This window comes from Geotrypetes seraphini, chromosome 11, assembly GCF_902459505.1.
Source record: "Geotrypetes seraphini chromosome 11, aGeoSer1.1, whole genome shotgun sequence".
NCBI lineage: Eukaryota > Metazoa > Chordata > Amphibia > Gymnophiona > Dermophiidae > Geotrypetes > Geotrypetes seraphini.
Genome location: NC_047094.1, coordinates 74,353,004 through 74,369,637, shown reverse-complemented (window position 1 = coordinate 74,369,637; position 16,634 = coordinate 74,353,004). Strand labels below are relative to the sequence as shown.

At 47.6% G+C, this 16,634-nt stretch overlaps 1 protein-coding gene across 1 annotated transcript in view; it reads left to right on the top strand.

The window, feature by feature from the left end:
• The first annotated feature begins 4,635 nt into the window (after positions 1-4,635).
• Positions 4,636-16,634, top strand: part of LOC117368937 (ly6/PLAUR domain-containing protein 3-like) — a 65,376-nt gene continuing 53,377 nt past the window's right edge. The window contains exon 1 of the mRNA XM_033962730.1: positions 4,636-4,656. The gene's annotated coding sequence lies outside the window, so the exon portion shown is untranslated. The remainder of the gene's footprint in view (positions 4,657-16,634) is intronic.

The following is a 16,634-nucleotide window of genomic DNA, read 5'->3' as shown; positions in this document are numbered from 1 at the left end:
ACCAGAAGGAGATACTGACAAACCACTGGAAGAGATCCCAAAACAACTATCTAGGCACAATACCCAAAGACCCACTCAGTGTGTGAACCAGTTGAGTGGAGTGGACTAACTGGGGGGTGGAAATGGGCCCGGAGTTTGCTCAGGAGAATTTCCCAGACCACCTCTTCCTCTCAACACATTGACACACTGCCACCACCACCACCACCACCACTAGGAACACCTCACCGGGTAGGCCAACAATGCTTATAAACTTTATAAATCACATTATTATATTTTTTTATAAAGCACATATTTTAACTGAATTCTCTGACATCCTCAGCCTTTCCATTTACAAAAATAGAAGGAAGAAAAGTTCCCATTTCCTGCTGTCTCATGTCCCCGGCCTATACAATATTTTTCTTCTGCAGACCCTTCAAAAGTCTGACCAAATCCTCATTTCACTTGCATTTTAAAGTACTGAGGATGCCATCTCTCCCCAATCCCAGGTCCTAAAGTCTGAGACAGTAGCGCAAACTGCCCGATTCAGGAAGAAAAATTTAGATTCAGCCTATTTAATTGGTTTTTCGATTCGATTTTCCTGTCCAGTTGGGTGATTTTTTTCAAAAATCCTGGTGGGTTTTATAGCTTTTTCACCCCCTTTGGCTTCTCCTAACCACACTAGCGCTGTGGTGTAAATAAAATAAAGAAACAAAAAGGACTTTTCCTCTCTCTGTTAAATCCTAGCTCACGTTTGCGGTCTAACACCAGCTCTGGCAGGATACACATTTCAAATCTGACATATTGTAATCAAAAAACAGAAAATAAAATTAATTTTTCTACCTTTTGTTGTCTGGTTATTTTTCAAATCTTGTTAGTCCCAGGCTCTGGTTGTCTTCTGATAACTTGCTTGCCAGGTCTCCTTCTTTCTTCATGCTAACCATCCATCTGCCATCTCTGTCCTCCCTTTCCATTTCCCTTCCCTCCCCAGGAAGTCTGGTATCTTTCCTTTTTTTCATCTCCCTCCACAGATCCACCTTTTCTTAACTACCCTTTCATCTGGCATCTCTCCCTCCTTCCCCACCACCCCAGGGCCCACCATCTCTCCCTTTCTTTTCCCAATTACCCTCCTATCCAGTATCTCTATCCCTCCTCCAAACCATCCCTTGTGTCCAATTTCTCTCCCTTTCTGTTCCTTCCTTCCCTAAATCCCATGGTCCATCATCTCTCTCCCTCTCCTCTGTTTTCAGACCCATTATTTCTTCTCCCCCAAAGTCTGTCATATGCACATCTCTTTGAACACCCCCTTCCCTCTGTGTACTTCTACACCAGGGTCCCCCCCAAAGGCCTGTCCCCCCCCCCTTGAAGGCCTGCACCCCCCCGAAGGCCTGCACCCCCTTGAAGGCCTGTCCCACCCCCTTGTAGGCCTGTCCCCCCCTTAAAGGCCTGCCTGCCTGTCCCCCCCGAAAGCCTGTCTCCCCCCATGAAGGCATGTCCCCCCCTTGAAGGCCTGCACCCCCCTTGAAGGCCTTCACCCCCCCGAAGGCTGCACCCCCCCAGAAGGCCTGCACCCCCCCGAAGGCTGCACCCCCCCAGAAGGCCTGCACCCCTCCCCGAAGGCCTGCACCCCCTTGAAGGCCTGTCCCCCCCTTGAAGGCCTGTTCCACCCCCCTGTCCACCCCTTAAAGTCCTGCCTGACTGTCCCCCCCCCTGAAAGCCTGTCTCCCCCCATGAAGGCTTGTCCCCCCCCTTTAAGGCCTGCATCTCCCCCTGAAGGCTTGTCCCTCCCCTTGAAGGCCTGCACCCCCCCGAAGGCTGCACCCCCCCCCAGAAGGCCTGAACCCCCCCTGAAGGCCTGCACCTCCTTGAAGGCCTGTCCCACCCCCTGTCCCCCCCTTAAAGGCCTGCCTGCCTGTCCCCCCCCAAAAGCCTGTCTCCCCCCATGAAGGCTTGTCCCCCCCCCTTTAAGGCCTGCATCTCCCCCTGAAGGCCTGCCTGCCCGCCCCACTCCAAAGGATCGCTCGCCCTCCCCCTCCCACCCCCCATTCAGACGTCCGGTTCTTCCCCTCTGGCCTCCCCGCACCATTTAGAGTAGAAGCAGCCTGCAGCAAGATCGCGATGTCAGCGATCTTGAGCTGCTTGTGCTGTCCTCTGCCGCGGACCCGCCCCCCCTCCTCTGACATCAGTAGAGGGGGCAGGACCGCGGCGGAGGACAGCATGAAGCAGCGCAAGATCGCTGACATCGCGATCTTGCTGCAGGCTGCTTCGGTACTCTTAATGGTGCGGGGAGGCCAGAGAGGAAGAACCAGACGTCGGGGGGGGGGGGGGAACGGACGCCGGAGCCCCCCTTCAGGGCTCGCACCCGGGGCGGATCTTCCCCCCGACCCCCCCCCCCTTGGTACGCCACTGAATAAGAGCAGCCTTATGTTTTAAGATTTGCCAGCAGATGTTGCACATTTTTTGTCATATATTTTACCTACCCTCTTAGGCGCATTTTTCCTCTTTTCAATATTTTTTTTTATAGCCTTAAAGCCTTTTCACCTATACTGAAGTCAGTGCTGACATCAGTAACTAGATTTTTGAACGTTATTTTGTTTTACCATGGCCATGCTCAGCAGCAAGATCATAAATTTGTTGTGATTCTCCTGCCTTTAAATTTGGATATTTGCATTGGGGTCTCTCTGTGCATGTAACAGAATATTAAGTTGCGGCTCTATTATGATTTACCGTGGTCAATTCTAGCAGCAATTCTCCAGCACAGAGTGTGTTTTGCATACAGTCTCAACTGCAGAGGAAGTGCTATTATACTCGTGATGGGATCATTTGATCGGGGGACATTATTTGAAATGCCCAAGCTCCACCCCAGACCCCATACATGCGCCACCTAGACTGTGCCCCATAACGGTAGTAATTGTAATGCCATTTCTTCCATTCATTCTTCATACACACACAATATAATCTTATTAACAATACAGTGGAACCTTCGTTTACGAGCATAATTCGTTCCAGAAGCATGCTCGTAAACCAAATTGCTCGTATATCAAAGCGAGTTTCCTCATAGGAAATAAGGGAAACTCGCTTTGATCCGTTCCACCTCCTCCTTCCCCCCCCCCCCCCCCGAGGATACTGGCGCTGCTCCATCACCCCCCCCCAGCCTAAACCGGCATCATACCCCCAACCTGCGAACGCCTCCCCCCCCCCGAGAAACACATCGCACCCCCATACTGGAAGCGACATCCGCCCGCCCACCCAAACAAGCTCCTTACCCCATCTGCTACTTGCCGGTGCCAGTTAAGGAAAGATCCCGCATCTTGCCTGGGCTGGGCCTTGAGCATCTGCGCATGCTCAAGGCCTTCTGGCTCTCGTTCTCTCCGAGATCTCAGATCTTTACCCCATTTGCTGTGTGCCGGTGCCAGTTAAGGAAAGATCCCGCCTCTAGCCTGGGCTGGGCCTTGCAAGGCCTTTTGGCTCTCGTTCTATTCGTTTATATTCGGGCCAGCGCCCCCTCCCAGAATTTTTGCAGGCCGCCGCTAGGCTCTGCACCCTGTCCCCCCTCCCTGTCCTTGTACCTCCTCTGCTGATCCCTGGTGGTCCAGAGATGCAGCAGGCAGGAGCGAGCTTTCCATGCTCCTGCCCTGCTGCTAACCCGGTCAGTGGTAGCTGCTGTGAGATCAGGTTTCTACAGCCGCTGAGCGGATCAGAGCAGGAGCGCGCTTTGGTGCTGCTGCTTGGCATTGAGCGGCTTCCTGACTGGCTCCCGTGAATTCTCACTCTTTTCCTTTTAGTTATTTCCCTCCTTTTTTTTCTGTCTCTGTCTGCTCAAATGTCATCCTCCTTCTCACCCATCTATCAACTTTACATCTGGATTCACACCCCCTATCTGTCTCATTTGTTCCCTGGCCTCCTATTCCTTTTTTTCATTTACTCCCCCATTACCACATTTTTACTCAATATCATCCTCTCATTCTTTTGACAGCCCCCTCTCTTCTACCTGGTTCTCCCTCATTCTCAGCATCTGCTCCCTCTCTCTGTCCTCCTCCATCCTTTGGCGTCCAATACTCTCTGTCTCTATAGATGTTCTTAGTCCAACATCTCATGTCTCTCTTCCCCATCACTCCCAGATTTATTTATTTATTCAATTTTCTATTCAGTTCTCCCAGGAGAGCTCAGAACGGTTTACATGAGTTTATTCAGGTACTCAAGCATCTGGTGTACCTGGGGCAATGGGGGGATGAAGTGATTTGCCCAAGGTCACAAGGATCAGCGTGGGTTTGAACCTACAACCTCAGGGTGCTGAGGCTGTAGTTTTAACCAGTGCAGCACACTCCCCCCCCCAAAAAAAAAAAAAAAAAAAATCTGGTCTCTTCCTCTCCTTCCCTCACCTCTTTCCACCCCGGTTGGGCATCTCCCTCTCTAACTCCACGCCCTCTTTATATCTCGAACTTACAGATACTGTGAGAGACTCAGGCACGTTTACAGCCAAGTCCCGCCCACCTCTAACGCAATTTTCTGTTTCCGCGTGGGTGGGACGTGGCTTCTGAATGGTTCCAGGGCCGGCCGCAGGCGAGATTTGTTTGAATCATCGACGTTGCGGGTGACTATAGAGGTAAAGGTGAGCTGGGCCGAAGGGAAGGCGGGGTAGTTGAGGAAGGGTTAATGCTCGACCGCGGAAGCAAAAGGGCGAGTGACGCTGGTTTATATATAGGTGTTTGGTTTTGATTTTTCCTTGTCCTTGGCACAAGTTGATATCTGAGGAAAGCGCAGTAGAAGTTACTATAGATATGGTTACATATTTCAATAGGGAGTTTGTAGATTAATCCTATATTGTTACAATTAAAGAAAGGTGTAATTAACTCTGATCAGGCACCCTTAAAAGTGTCTATCACAATTTTTTTAAATGATCCTACTTCTAGTATAGTTAATTAGATGTGGCTAAAGTTATAAATTTGTCTTTCTGGAGAATGATTTTAATCATTTTTTTGTCGATCAATATAGTTTATTTTATATCTATCTATATCCGGTAGGCAAAGAAACATTTCTTGCTATTGAGTCTTTCCGATCTAGGTGAGAGAAGCTTTAAGTTCAGAATCCTTTCATTGTTACGTCATGATGAGGAGATGAGACAGTAACTCCGTTCTATTGGGTTTCTGTTTAGAACCAGAGTTTCTCTTCTATGTAGCCGTTTTATAAAAGGGAAACGCCCGATAATTTGCACATTGAACTGATAGGTCTATGATCTTTTATAAATGAATTGAATGAGATGAATATAGATACGTTGTATTCTTCTTTGATGCTGCTCTGGGTTGCTATTTTCTTTCTGTAATTCGTTTGTTTCTCTTGATTCTTTCTTAATAAAAATGATTTTCCAAAAAAAAAAAAACAACAACCAAAAAAAACCTGCATAATTAAAAAAAAAAAAAAATCACATTTCTATCTTTTAGATTCTTAATGTTCTCTGCATGTATATGAATAGTATGAAAGGAAAATGTCTGTAATATTTTTTAAAGTTTTGTGTTTACCTTTTCAATGTGATATTTTATTATGCATGTACGGGTGGAACATATACGGGGTGATGCTGGGCTTTGGAATGATATGGAAAGGAAAATTCTGAAAATGGGGAGGAAAGGTTTGAGCCACCCCTTGATGGGGCGCTGGGGGAGGGGCAACACACGGTTGAAGTGTTACCTAGGTTGTCAAATACCATTGAGCCGGCCTCGCAGGCGCTTGTGTTTATGCTGCCAATGGCCTACTTAGTCCTGGACAGCTCTGGGCATTGGCATAACATGCTTGTTAAAATCAGGGAGCAACTACTTTTTATGTTTTGCAAGGAAGTAGTTGCTCCTAGATTTTAATAAGCATGTGCTGCTGGTGGTTAGAGCTGTATTACTTTATTAATTTGCAGTGGGTTATTATTCCCCTCCCGTTTTGTGGTTTTTATGCAACTCAAGGAACTGCTTTGCCTGTTTGGAGAGAGCAACTGGCAGGTGAATCCTTTGGGGACTTGTGCAGGCAGTCTGCTGAAGATTTGTGGAGCTCAAGGTTCCAGGCCCTCAGAATTTGCTTGCTTCCTTTACTTGGTCAGGGGCTTGAGCGCAGACTGTTAGGCATCAATAGCGTCCTTTGGGGTGCTCATGGTGCTGGCTGTGGTTTCACCTCCCCCTCCTCCTTTCGGCATTAATTGTGGCCCAGGGGGTGGAGACTCAGTTCAACTGGCAGCCCGAAGATAACAGAGTGGCAGCTGACCAGTGGCTTCAGACAGAAAATCCCTCCATATCCAGCTACTCGTTCATGGAGCTGAAGCAGACTGCAGCATCTTTTCCCCAGCACATGGTCTGTGAGTATAGGCTGTGATAGCCTATAGGAAAATCGGGAGGTGGGGTGTGGAGTCAGGTTTGAAGAACTGTGTTTTGACTGTTTCTGTACCTAGGGCTTTGTTCCCCACCTCTAAATCTAATCCTATTTTTTGTTGTTTTTTTCAGCCCTGAAGTGTTTTTAAGATATGTTTTGGAGCCAAAATGCTGCCATGATGGCTATCTTGGATTTTGCAAATTTTTTATTCTAAGTTTTTAAACTTTTTTTAAAAACACCTTGCTTTGCTTCAAAATTGATAGGAATGGAGTCCTCAGACCCTAATACCCCTGTATCTTGCCTTATTTGCTCTGGATGCATGGCTGAAGAGTACCCTTGTGCCATATGATGCATGGCAGGGAATGGAGGGTGGGAGCTACGAGCTTGGCCCCTCCATAGACCTCTTGAGTTGGAGAATGGCAGATGGGCCCGTCGGGGGGACTGAAATACCTTCTGGAACACTGGAAAACAACTCTGGGCACTGTAAAGGTGTAGATGCTTCAGACCCAAGAAAAAGTGTTTGCTCTACCCTAAGGGACAAGGAAACTTGCCTTCTCAGGCCTTTACTCTACAGCAGGTTCCCTTTTAGGGGACAAATGCTGATTGGCAAGGGCCTGTATGATCTTATGGCAGGTATACAAGGTCACTGGCTAATATCTTTGCCAGAGAGCAGAGCCCGAGCATCTAGAGACCAGACCTGGGGGTTCTTTTGTGGCTCCCGGCGCTCTCGCCAGTATTCCACAAGAGCCTCTATCCAGAAAGAACTTTTCCTGGGAACTGCAGAAACCAAGGTTTAGGTTCCCACTCTGCTTTGCCAGCCAAAAAAACTACAATGACGCCAGCCCTCAAGCCACTCCTTGGAGATTGGAAGTCAGCTCTCAGACTATCTGGAGGCCTGGGAAAGGATATTGTCCGACCGCTGGGTACGGGACATTATCAGAGAGGGATACAAGATAGTGTTTGTGTACCCTCTCTCTGGTTGTAGATTTGCTGGTAGGCAGGCCAGTGAAAGCAAAATGGATCCAAGCAATGCTACGGAGGTTACTAGCCATACGGAGGTTACAAGCCATAGAACTAATTCCTCCAGATGACTCGGGCTTGGGCAAATACTTCATATACTTTTTGAAGATTTGTGCACTATTTTATATTTATTTATTTATAAGCTGTTGAAAATTAAGGAAAAACGTTTAAAAAAAGATATAAAAACTATTTAAAATATTTATCCATTGAAGTTTGGGCCAGTGATTGAGACATTGACCTGCAAATATCTCTAGCAGTCCACTGCCCAAATTTAAGGTCTCTGAGGCCATTCTTCATTGCTAAAAATTAAGAATTTTGGTGCAAGGTTTGAGGGTGTGTTTGGTTTTGACTGTTTATTTTGTACAGGCATCCATGGTATGCGGATCTCATCTGACTACAAAAGGAACGAAGTTCTAAGTTCATCCAGACTTACATTCACAAAAGCTATTTGCACTAGGATCATGGTCTCAGGGCTCAAGGATCTATCATACGAGGAAAGGCTGAAAAATCTGCGGCTGTACTCACTCGAGGAACATAGGGAGAGAGGAGACATGATCGAGATGTTAAAGTATATTACCAGCTGTATCAAGATGGAAGAACATAAGAACATAAGAAGTTGCCTCCGCTGAGGCAGACCATAGGTCCATCCTGCTCAGCGGTCCGCACCCGCGGCGGCCCATCAGGCCCATTGCCTGAGCAATGGTCTATACCTATCTATACCCCTCAATCCCTTTTTCTTCTAGGAATCTATCCAAGCCTTCTTTGAAACCATTTAATGTTTTCTTGTCTACAACAGCCTCTGGAAGCGCGTTCCATGTATCCACCACCCTCTGAGTGAAAAAGAACTTCCTAGCGTTTGTTCTAAACCTGAGCCCTTTCAATTTCTCCGAGTGCCCCCTTGTACTTGTGGCGCCCCTTAATTTGAAAAATCTGCCCCTGTCTATTTTTTCTATGCCCTTCAGGATCTTGAAGGTTTCTATCATGTCTCCTCTAAGTCTTCGCTTCTCCAGCGAGAAAAGTCCCAACTGCTTCAATCTGTCGGTATATGGGAGATTTTCCATTCCCTTTATCAGTTTGGTTGCTCTTCTTTGTACTCCCTCAAGTACCGCCATGTCTTTCTTGAGGTACGGCGACCAGTACTGGACACAGTACTCCAGATGCGGCCGTACCATTGCACGATACAGCGGCATGATGACTTCCTTCGTCCTGGTCGTAATACCCTTCTTAATGATACCCAGCATTCTGTTTGCTTTCCTAGAGGCTGTGGCGCATTGCGCCGATGCCTTCAGTGTTGCGTCTACCATCACTCCCAGGTCTCTCTCCAGGTTACTAACCCCTAGTGGTGTTCCCCCCATTTTGTATGTGAACATCGGGTTCTTTTTCCCCACGTGCATGACCTTGCATTTCCCCACGTTGAAGCTCATCTGCCACTTTTCGGCCCACTTTTCCAGCTGCGTTAGATCCTTTTGGAGATCCTCGCAGTCTTCCTTGGTTTGAGCCCTGCTGTATAGTTTGGTGTCATCTGCAAATTTAATGACTTCACACTTAGTTCCCGCCTCTAGATCATTTATGTAGATATTGAACAAGAGCGGTCCCAGCACCGACCCTTGCGGAACTCCGCTCGTGACCCCTTTCCAGTCTGAGTAGTGGCCCTTTACGCCAACCCTCTGCTTCCTGTTTGCCAGCCAGTTTTTGATCCATCGGTGGACCTCCCCTTGTACCCCGTGGTTCCATATCTTTTTAAGCAGTCTCTCGTGTGGCACCTTGTCGAAGGCTTTTTGGAAGTCAAGGTAAATGATGTCTATAGATTCCCCTTTATCCACCTGGCTGTTCACTCCCTCAAAGAAGTACAATAAGTTTGTGAGGCATGACCTACCCTTACAGAAGCCATGTTGACTCGGTTTTAGCTGCCCATTTTTTTCGATGTGTTCACAGATGCTGTCTTTAATCAGTGCCTCCATCATCTTTCCCGGGACTGAGGTCAGGCTCACCGGCCTGTAGTTTCCTGGGTCCCCCCTTGCGCCCTTCTTGAAGATGGGCGTGACATTTGCTATTTTCCAATCCTCCGGGATCTCTCCGGTTTTTAAGGATAGGTTGCATATCTGTCGAAGTGGCTCCGCTATTACGTCTTTTAGTTCCTTGAGTACCCTTGGGTGAATGCCATCTGGACCCGGCGATTTGTCGCTCTTTAGTCTGTCAATCTGCTTGAGTACATCTTCTTGGCTTACCTCTAAATCGACCAGCTTATCGTCTTGTTCTCCTATTACGATCTCCTCGGGTTCTGGCATGGTGGTTATATTCTCCATCGTGAAGACTGATGTGAAGAACTCATTTAACCTGTCAGCTATCTCTTTCTCTTCTTTTACAACTCCCTTTCTGTCTCCATCGTCCAATGGTCCCACTTCTTCTCTCGCCGGTTGCTTCCCCTTGACGTATCTGAAGAACGACTTGAAGTTTGTTGCTTCCTTTGCCAGTCTCTCTTCGTATTCTCTTTTTGCTTTTCTAATCACTCGGTGACACTGTTTCTGGTGTTCTTTGTGCCCTTTTTGGTTCTCCTCTGTTTGGTCTTTTTTCCATTTTCTGAACGATGCTTTCTTGTCGCTTATCGCCTTCTTCACTGCACTTGTTATCCACATTGGGTTTTTTGTTCTATTTTTTTTGCACCCTTTTCTAAACTTGGGGATGCATATGCTTTGTGCTTCGTGCACAGTCTCCTTGAATAAGGTCCAGGCTTTTTCTACGGATTCCTTCTTCCCTATGTTGCCTTTGAGCTTCTTTCCCACCATTTTTCTCATGGCATCATAATTTCCTTTTTTGAAGTTGAGTGCCGTCGTTGTGGTTCTTTTCCCCTTTGATGATCCAATTTCAAGCCTGCACTGGATCATGTTGTGATCGCTGTTACCTAGTGGGGGTAATACCGCCACCTCCTTTGCTGTCCCCCCTAGTCCGTTGAAGATTAGGTCAAGAGTGGCATCGCCCCTTGTTGGTTCCGTGACCAGCTGCTCCATGAAACAGTCCCTCGTGACTTCTATGAATTTTGTCTCTTTTGCGCAGTTTGAGTGCCCAATACTCCAGTCTATCCCAGGATGGTTGAAGTCCCCCATCACCACCACATTTCCGCTTCTGCATACCTGCTTCAGTTCAGCCTCCATCTCCTGGTCGATTTCTTCCGGTTGTCCAGGTGGGCGGTAGTACAGACCCAGTTTAATGTCTGCTCCTGCTCCTCCCTGTAGCTTAACCCATAGTGATTCCAGGCCATCTGCCCGTACTGTTGTTTCCGTCCTGGCTGATGGTATTGAGTCTTTTATGTACAGCGCTATTCCTCCACCCTTTTTATGTGTCCTGTCTTTCCTGTATAGTTTGTACCCTGGTATGGCCACATCCCATTGATTGTCCTCGGTCCACCACGTTTCTGTGACTCCAATTATGTCTAGGTCCTTATTGCTGGCTGTGATTTCCAGTTCTCCCATTTTGGCCCTCAGGCTCCTAGCATTTGTGTATAGGCAGTTTAAGACCCAGTTTTTAGTCCTCTCTTTTTGTTTCCCTTGTGCTTTGGTATTCCTGTAGTTTCCCTCATGGTTTGCCAGCTCCTGAGCTTCGTCCTCCTCCTGTTGTGTGTGTGTGACGTCCTCTGCCTGTTTCCCCTGCGCCTCCTGCTCTCCTAGTTCCCACTCCGTCCTGGGCTCTTTTTCACAATGACTTTGCCCCTCTGTTTCCTGTTGTTCTGTGTTGGTGCCGCTTACCCGGTCCATTTGTGCCCTTGATCCCTGCAATGCGTCTTTAGGTCCTTTTTCATCCCATACACCCTCAGACCCGAGTCCTCTTTTACACTGTCCCAGTTCAGTACCTTTGTCAGGTACTGATGTCCGATGTGTCGAGGTCAGGTCGACTATCGGCTTTCCCCTTCTTCTCAGTTTAAAGCCAAGTCTATGACGTTCTGGACGTTGCGTGCCAGCATCCTCGTCCCAGCTGTGCTAAGGTGCAGTCCATCTTTTCTGTAGAGCTTGTTCTTCCCCAAGAAGGTAGTCCAGTTCCTAACAAAGTGGAAGCCCTCCTCCTCGCACCATCTCCTCAGCCAAAAGTTAATTGATTGTAGTTCGCTCTGTCTCTTTGTGTCCGCTCTCGGTACTGGCAGGATCTCTGAGAAGGCTATCTTCCTTGTCCTTAGTCTCAGTTTCCTCCCCAGGGTCCTGAACTGGTCAGTTAGTGTAGTCCTGTTGAAGTTTCTCCTGCTGATGTCGTTGGTTCCGATGTGGATCACTACTGCTGTCTCCTCCGTCTCGGCTCCCTCCAGGATCCTCTCGATATTGCTGATGATGTCTTTTGTTCTTGCCCCCGGGAGACATGTTACCAGTCTGTCCTCTCTCCCTCCGGCTATATGACTGTCTACTCCTCTCAGGATTGAGTCCCCGACCACGATAGCCGATCTCCCCTTCTTCAACTGTCTCTCTGGTCTCAGATCTGTGTCATGTGTGTAGTCCGTTTGTCCGTCCTCTGGGCTCTGCTGTGTCTCCGCCCCTGGTCTCAGGTCTGTGTCATCTGCGCAGTTCGCTAGTCCTTTTTCCTGGCTCTGATGGATCTCCTCCTCCTCTGCCTGCCCAGGTCCTCCGCAAGGTCCTAGTTCCATGGTGTCTGGTGATTCCTGTCGTCCAACTGCCGGTTCCCTCCTGGTGTGTTGGTGGTCTTGTGCCTCTACCATCTTGCAGGCCTCCTCAATGAATTTCTCGAGCTCCCTAACTTGTTCTGCGATGTGGCTCTCTCTGACGGTGTCCACGGTTGTCCAACACTGTTCTTCCAGGGTGCACAGTCCCTCCAGTTCTTGTACTCGAACCTGCAGTCTCCCGACCTCCTTCTTCAGGCTATCCAGTTCCTGACATCGATTGCAAATGTATACCTGCCTCCCGGAGGGGAGGTAGTCATACATATGGCACTCGATGCAGAAAACTGGGTAGCTCCCCTGGGTTCCTGTAGCCTCCATTCCTGTAGCGTCGGTGATTTGGGAGCGGTGCCTGACGTGCAGTTATCTGAAAAAGTAGAGAGAGAGAAAGAGTGATTAGAGGAGAATAGAAATTTTTTTTTTTTTTTTTTTTTTATTAGGCTAGAAGTTATTGAGGTTAGAAGTTAGAAGTTGGGTTAGATTTGCTGCTGGGCTGCCTGGGCTCCTTCACAGGCTTCCTTCGCAAAGGCGCTCTCGCTAAGAGAAGAGATTCTCTTTCTCAAAGGACCCTCAGCCACAAGAAGGCATCCGCTCAAACTCAGGGGCGGGAAATTTCATGGCGACACCAGGAAATATTTCTTCACCGAGAGAGTGGTTGATCCTTGGAACGAGCTCCCAGTGCAGGTGATCGAGGCAAACAGTGTGCAAGAATTTAAGAGCAAATGGGATGCCCATGTGGAATCCCTTAGAGGGTTAAGCCAAGGGAACCTGTCACCAGGAGTAGGATCCCTAGGATAGTAGACTTGGGGGTGGGTCAGAAGAGTGGGCAGACCTGATGGGCTGTGGCCCTTATCTGCCATCATCTTCTATGTTTCTATGTTAGAAGGTCTGGGACACGTTGGTCTTATGGCATGACTCTTGAGCGTGCAGCACTAGTCCAAAAAAGATACTCGGTAGTCATTGCTACTCGGAGCAAAAAGCTGATGACTGTTTCACCTATGCAAAGGCAAGGGAGATGTTTTAGTGCTGGTGCAGCAAAGAAAAGTTAGAGCCCCATCTGGCATTCCTTCAGGAGGCCCGTACACACTGCTGGGTAGCGATAAACAAAAAAGGAGTGCCCTGAAGGGTCAATACTGACTTAAGGTGCTCGGAACCAAAAAGATGTTAAAAAGCTCACAAACGGGGACAACGCCCCTAAATGCGGTTTCAAAAGTCTACCATTGCACCGTACTTAGTCAGAAAAAAGGTTAACGTGTCAAGAATATGTTCAATCCCCTAGTTTATATCTCCAATTGTGAAAAACAAAAAGTTACGTAGCTTAATTAAATATTAATGTGTTAGAGAAGTTGTCACACTGCATCGGGTTCTGACAGCTTCGTCTCTCTGAGGTAGCTTCCCTCAGTCAGGTGAAGAGAGATTTAGAATGGCATATGAGCTGTTGGTGGAGGAAGAAATTTTACCACTGAGCAACAGCCAGCAAGAGTGTGTTCTCTGAGGAAGCCGTTCTTGCGAAACTTGTCAGAACCCACTTTAGTGTGACAACTAACACAACTCCCAAAACCCTCCCCCCCCCGGCTGCGGGAGAGATACCCACACTATCTTGTTGCCACGCAACACCACTCGCTCCCCCCTACAGCGGAAGAGATGCCCAATATCTCCCACTGCCCCAAAACACCCCTTAACTCCTCTTGGCAGCGGGAGAGATGCCCAAACTCTCCTACCGCCATACAACCCCCTCCCCCCCACAGCGAGAGAGATGCCCAGTCTCTCCCACCACCAAGAAACATTCCCCCCCAACACCCCTCAGTGGCGGGTGAGATGCCCACGCTCTCCCACCACCTTGCAACACCCCACCCCCCCCTGTGCTTCCAATGACCCCTGCCCTCTCCCCCTTATATAAGAACATATGAAGTGCCTCTGCTGGGTCAGACCAGAGGTCCATTGCGCCCAGCAGTCCGCTCGTGCGGCGGCCCAACAGGTCCAGGACCTGTGTAGTAGTCCTCTATCTGTACCCCTCTATCCCCTTTTCCTTCAGAAAATTGTCCAATCCCTTCTTGAACCCTAATACCGTACTCTGTCCTATCACGCCCTCTGGAAGCGCATTCCAGGTGTCCACCCGTTGGGTGAAGAAAAACTTCCTAGCATTGGTTTTGAATCTGTCCCCTTTCAACTTTTCTGAATGCTCTTTTGTTCTTGTAGTTTTCAAAAGTTTGAAGAACCTGTCCCTTTCTACTTTCTCTATGCCCTTCATGATCTTGTAAGTCTCTATCGTATCCCCTCTAATTCTCCTCTTCTCCAGGGAAAAGAGCCCCAGTTTCTCCAGTCTCTCAGTGTATGAAAGGTTTTCCATACCCTTTATCAAACGTGTCGCTCTCCTCTGAACCCTCTCGAGTATCGCCATATCCTCCTTAAGGTACGGCGACCAATATTGGACGCAGTACTCCAGGTGCAGACGCACCATCGCCCAATACAACGGCAGGATAACTTCTTTCGAACTGGTTGTAATACCCTTCTTGATTATACCTAGCATTCTATTTGCTCTCTTAGCGGCCACTGCGCACTGTGCCGACGGCTTCATGGTCTTATCCAATATTACCCCCAAGTCCCTTTCCTGGGTACTTTCACTTAATAACATCCCTCCCATCGTATAGCTGTACCTCGGGTTTTTGCTTCCTACATACAATACTTTACATTTCTCTACATCTGCCATCTCATCACCCACTCCCCTAGCTTGTTCAGGTTCTTTTGTAATTCTTCGCAGTCCTCTTTAGTCCGAGCACCACTAAATAGTTTGGTGTCGTCTGTGTATTCTAATTGAGGAATAAATTAGGACTCCCTACACCGTAATAGCTAGTGTTACCCCCTTTGGCTGAAATAACTGCAGTGAGACGTTTCTTGTAGCCATCTGCCAGTCTCTGACATAAGTATGAGGAAAGTTTGGTCCACCCCTCAATGCAGAATTCTTTCAGCTATGAGATGTTTGAGGGGTTTCTTACATGTATTGCCCGTTTCAAATCACCCCACAGCATCTCAATGGGATTAAGATCAGGGCTCTGACTCAGCCACTCCAGGACTCTCTGTTCTTAGTTTTTAGCCAGACCTTGGTGGATTTACTGTGTGTTTTAGGTCACTGTCGTGTTGCAGGGTCCAGTTCTGCTTCCGCTTTAATTTTCTTACAGATGGTCTCACATGTTCCTCAAGCACTCTCTGATAAACGATAGAATTAATGATGGATTCTATAATGGTGAGCTGGCCAGGTCATGCTGTAACAAAGCATCTCCAAACTATAACACTTCCACCTCCATGCTTCACAGTTGGTATGAGGTTCTTTTCCTGGAATGCTGTATTTGGTGTACGCCACACATGTCCTCTTTTCTGGTGTTCAAATAATTCAATTTTAGACTCATCTGTCCATAGAACACTATTCCAGAAGTCCTGGTGTTTGTCTATGTTGTCTCTGGAAAACTTCAGTCTGGCAATGTTTCTCTTAGAGAGCAAAGACTTCCTCCTTGCACACCTCCCATGCAAGTAATATTTGTGCAGTCTCTTCTGATTGTAGAGGCATGCACTTTCACATCAACAGTAGCAAGAGCCAGTGATGATATTTTAGGGGTTTTAGAGACTTCTTTTAGCTTCTTGCTGTCTATTCTGGAGGTCAACTTGCTTGGACGGCCAGACCTGGGCATGTTGGCAGTTGTTTGGAAAGTCCTCTGCTTATACACTATTTTCTGGACCGTGGAAAGGCTAATGTCAAATTCTTTCGAGATCTTTTTAAATCCCTTAACCAGACTTATAAGCTGCTACAATCTTCTTTCTGAAGGCCTCAAACAGCTCTTTTTATCTCACTAGGTGTTCACTCTCACTGCAGGAGTCATGAACACCAAACTAAACATCTGAGGTTTAAGTAGGTCAACCTTCAAAAAGTTGAGTAACAGTTTAGGTTAGAAAATAGGGATTCGTTTCTGTACACAGGCTTGTGAATTCTTCTGCATCAACGGGCTTTTTGGGAGCTTTCATTGGGAGAAAACCCTATCTGGAGCAAGCTATCAGGGCTGGAGCAAGGAGGGGAGTTTCACGGCTCTATTGAGCTTTGTTGAAAAGGAAATCCCCCTTTGATCCCTATAAAGCTCGATGGGAGCAGGATCTCCCAGGGAGGTGTAGTTTTCCTCATTGGGACTTTATTTATAAGAGCTTATTTAAACTCACACTGTTCATTAATTATATTGAAAATGGCTATAAAATGTACTATAGGTGGTATTATACCCCTGAGCGCCTCTTCTCCATTTATCAGGTGGGGACTGATTGTTGCCGGCGCAATTGTGGAGCCCGGGGGGACTTTATATGCACATTTGGTGGACCTATTCGGGAGTGCGCTGGTACTAGTAGTAGGTGGGTCGTTTCCTGGTCAAGATTTTACATAAGCATTTCTGTTTATTGATGGAATGTTTCTTACTAAATGTAGGTGTGTCAGGATTCACTTCCTCTGAGCAGAAATTGGCGGCCTGTGTTTTCATGGCAGCCTGTCTTGCCTTGGCACAGTGTTGGCGTATTGTAAAAGGGCCTACTCTTTTTGTAGTTTATTCTCGTCTGGACTATTTACAGCTGATGTCTAAACTGACTGCATTGAGATATG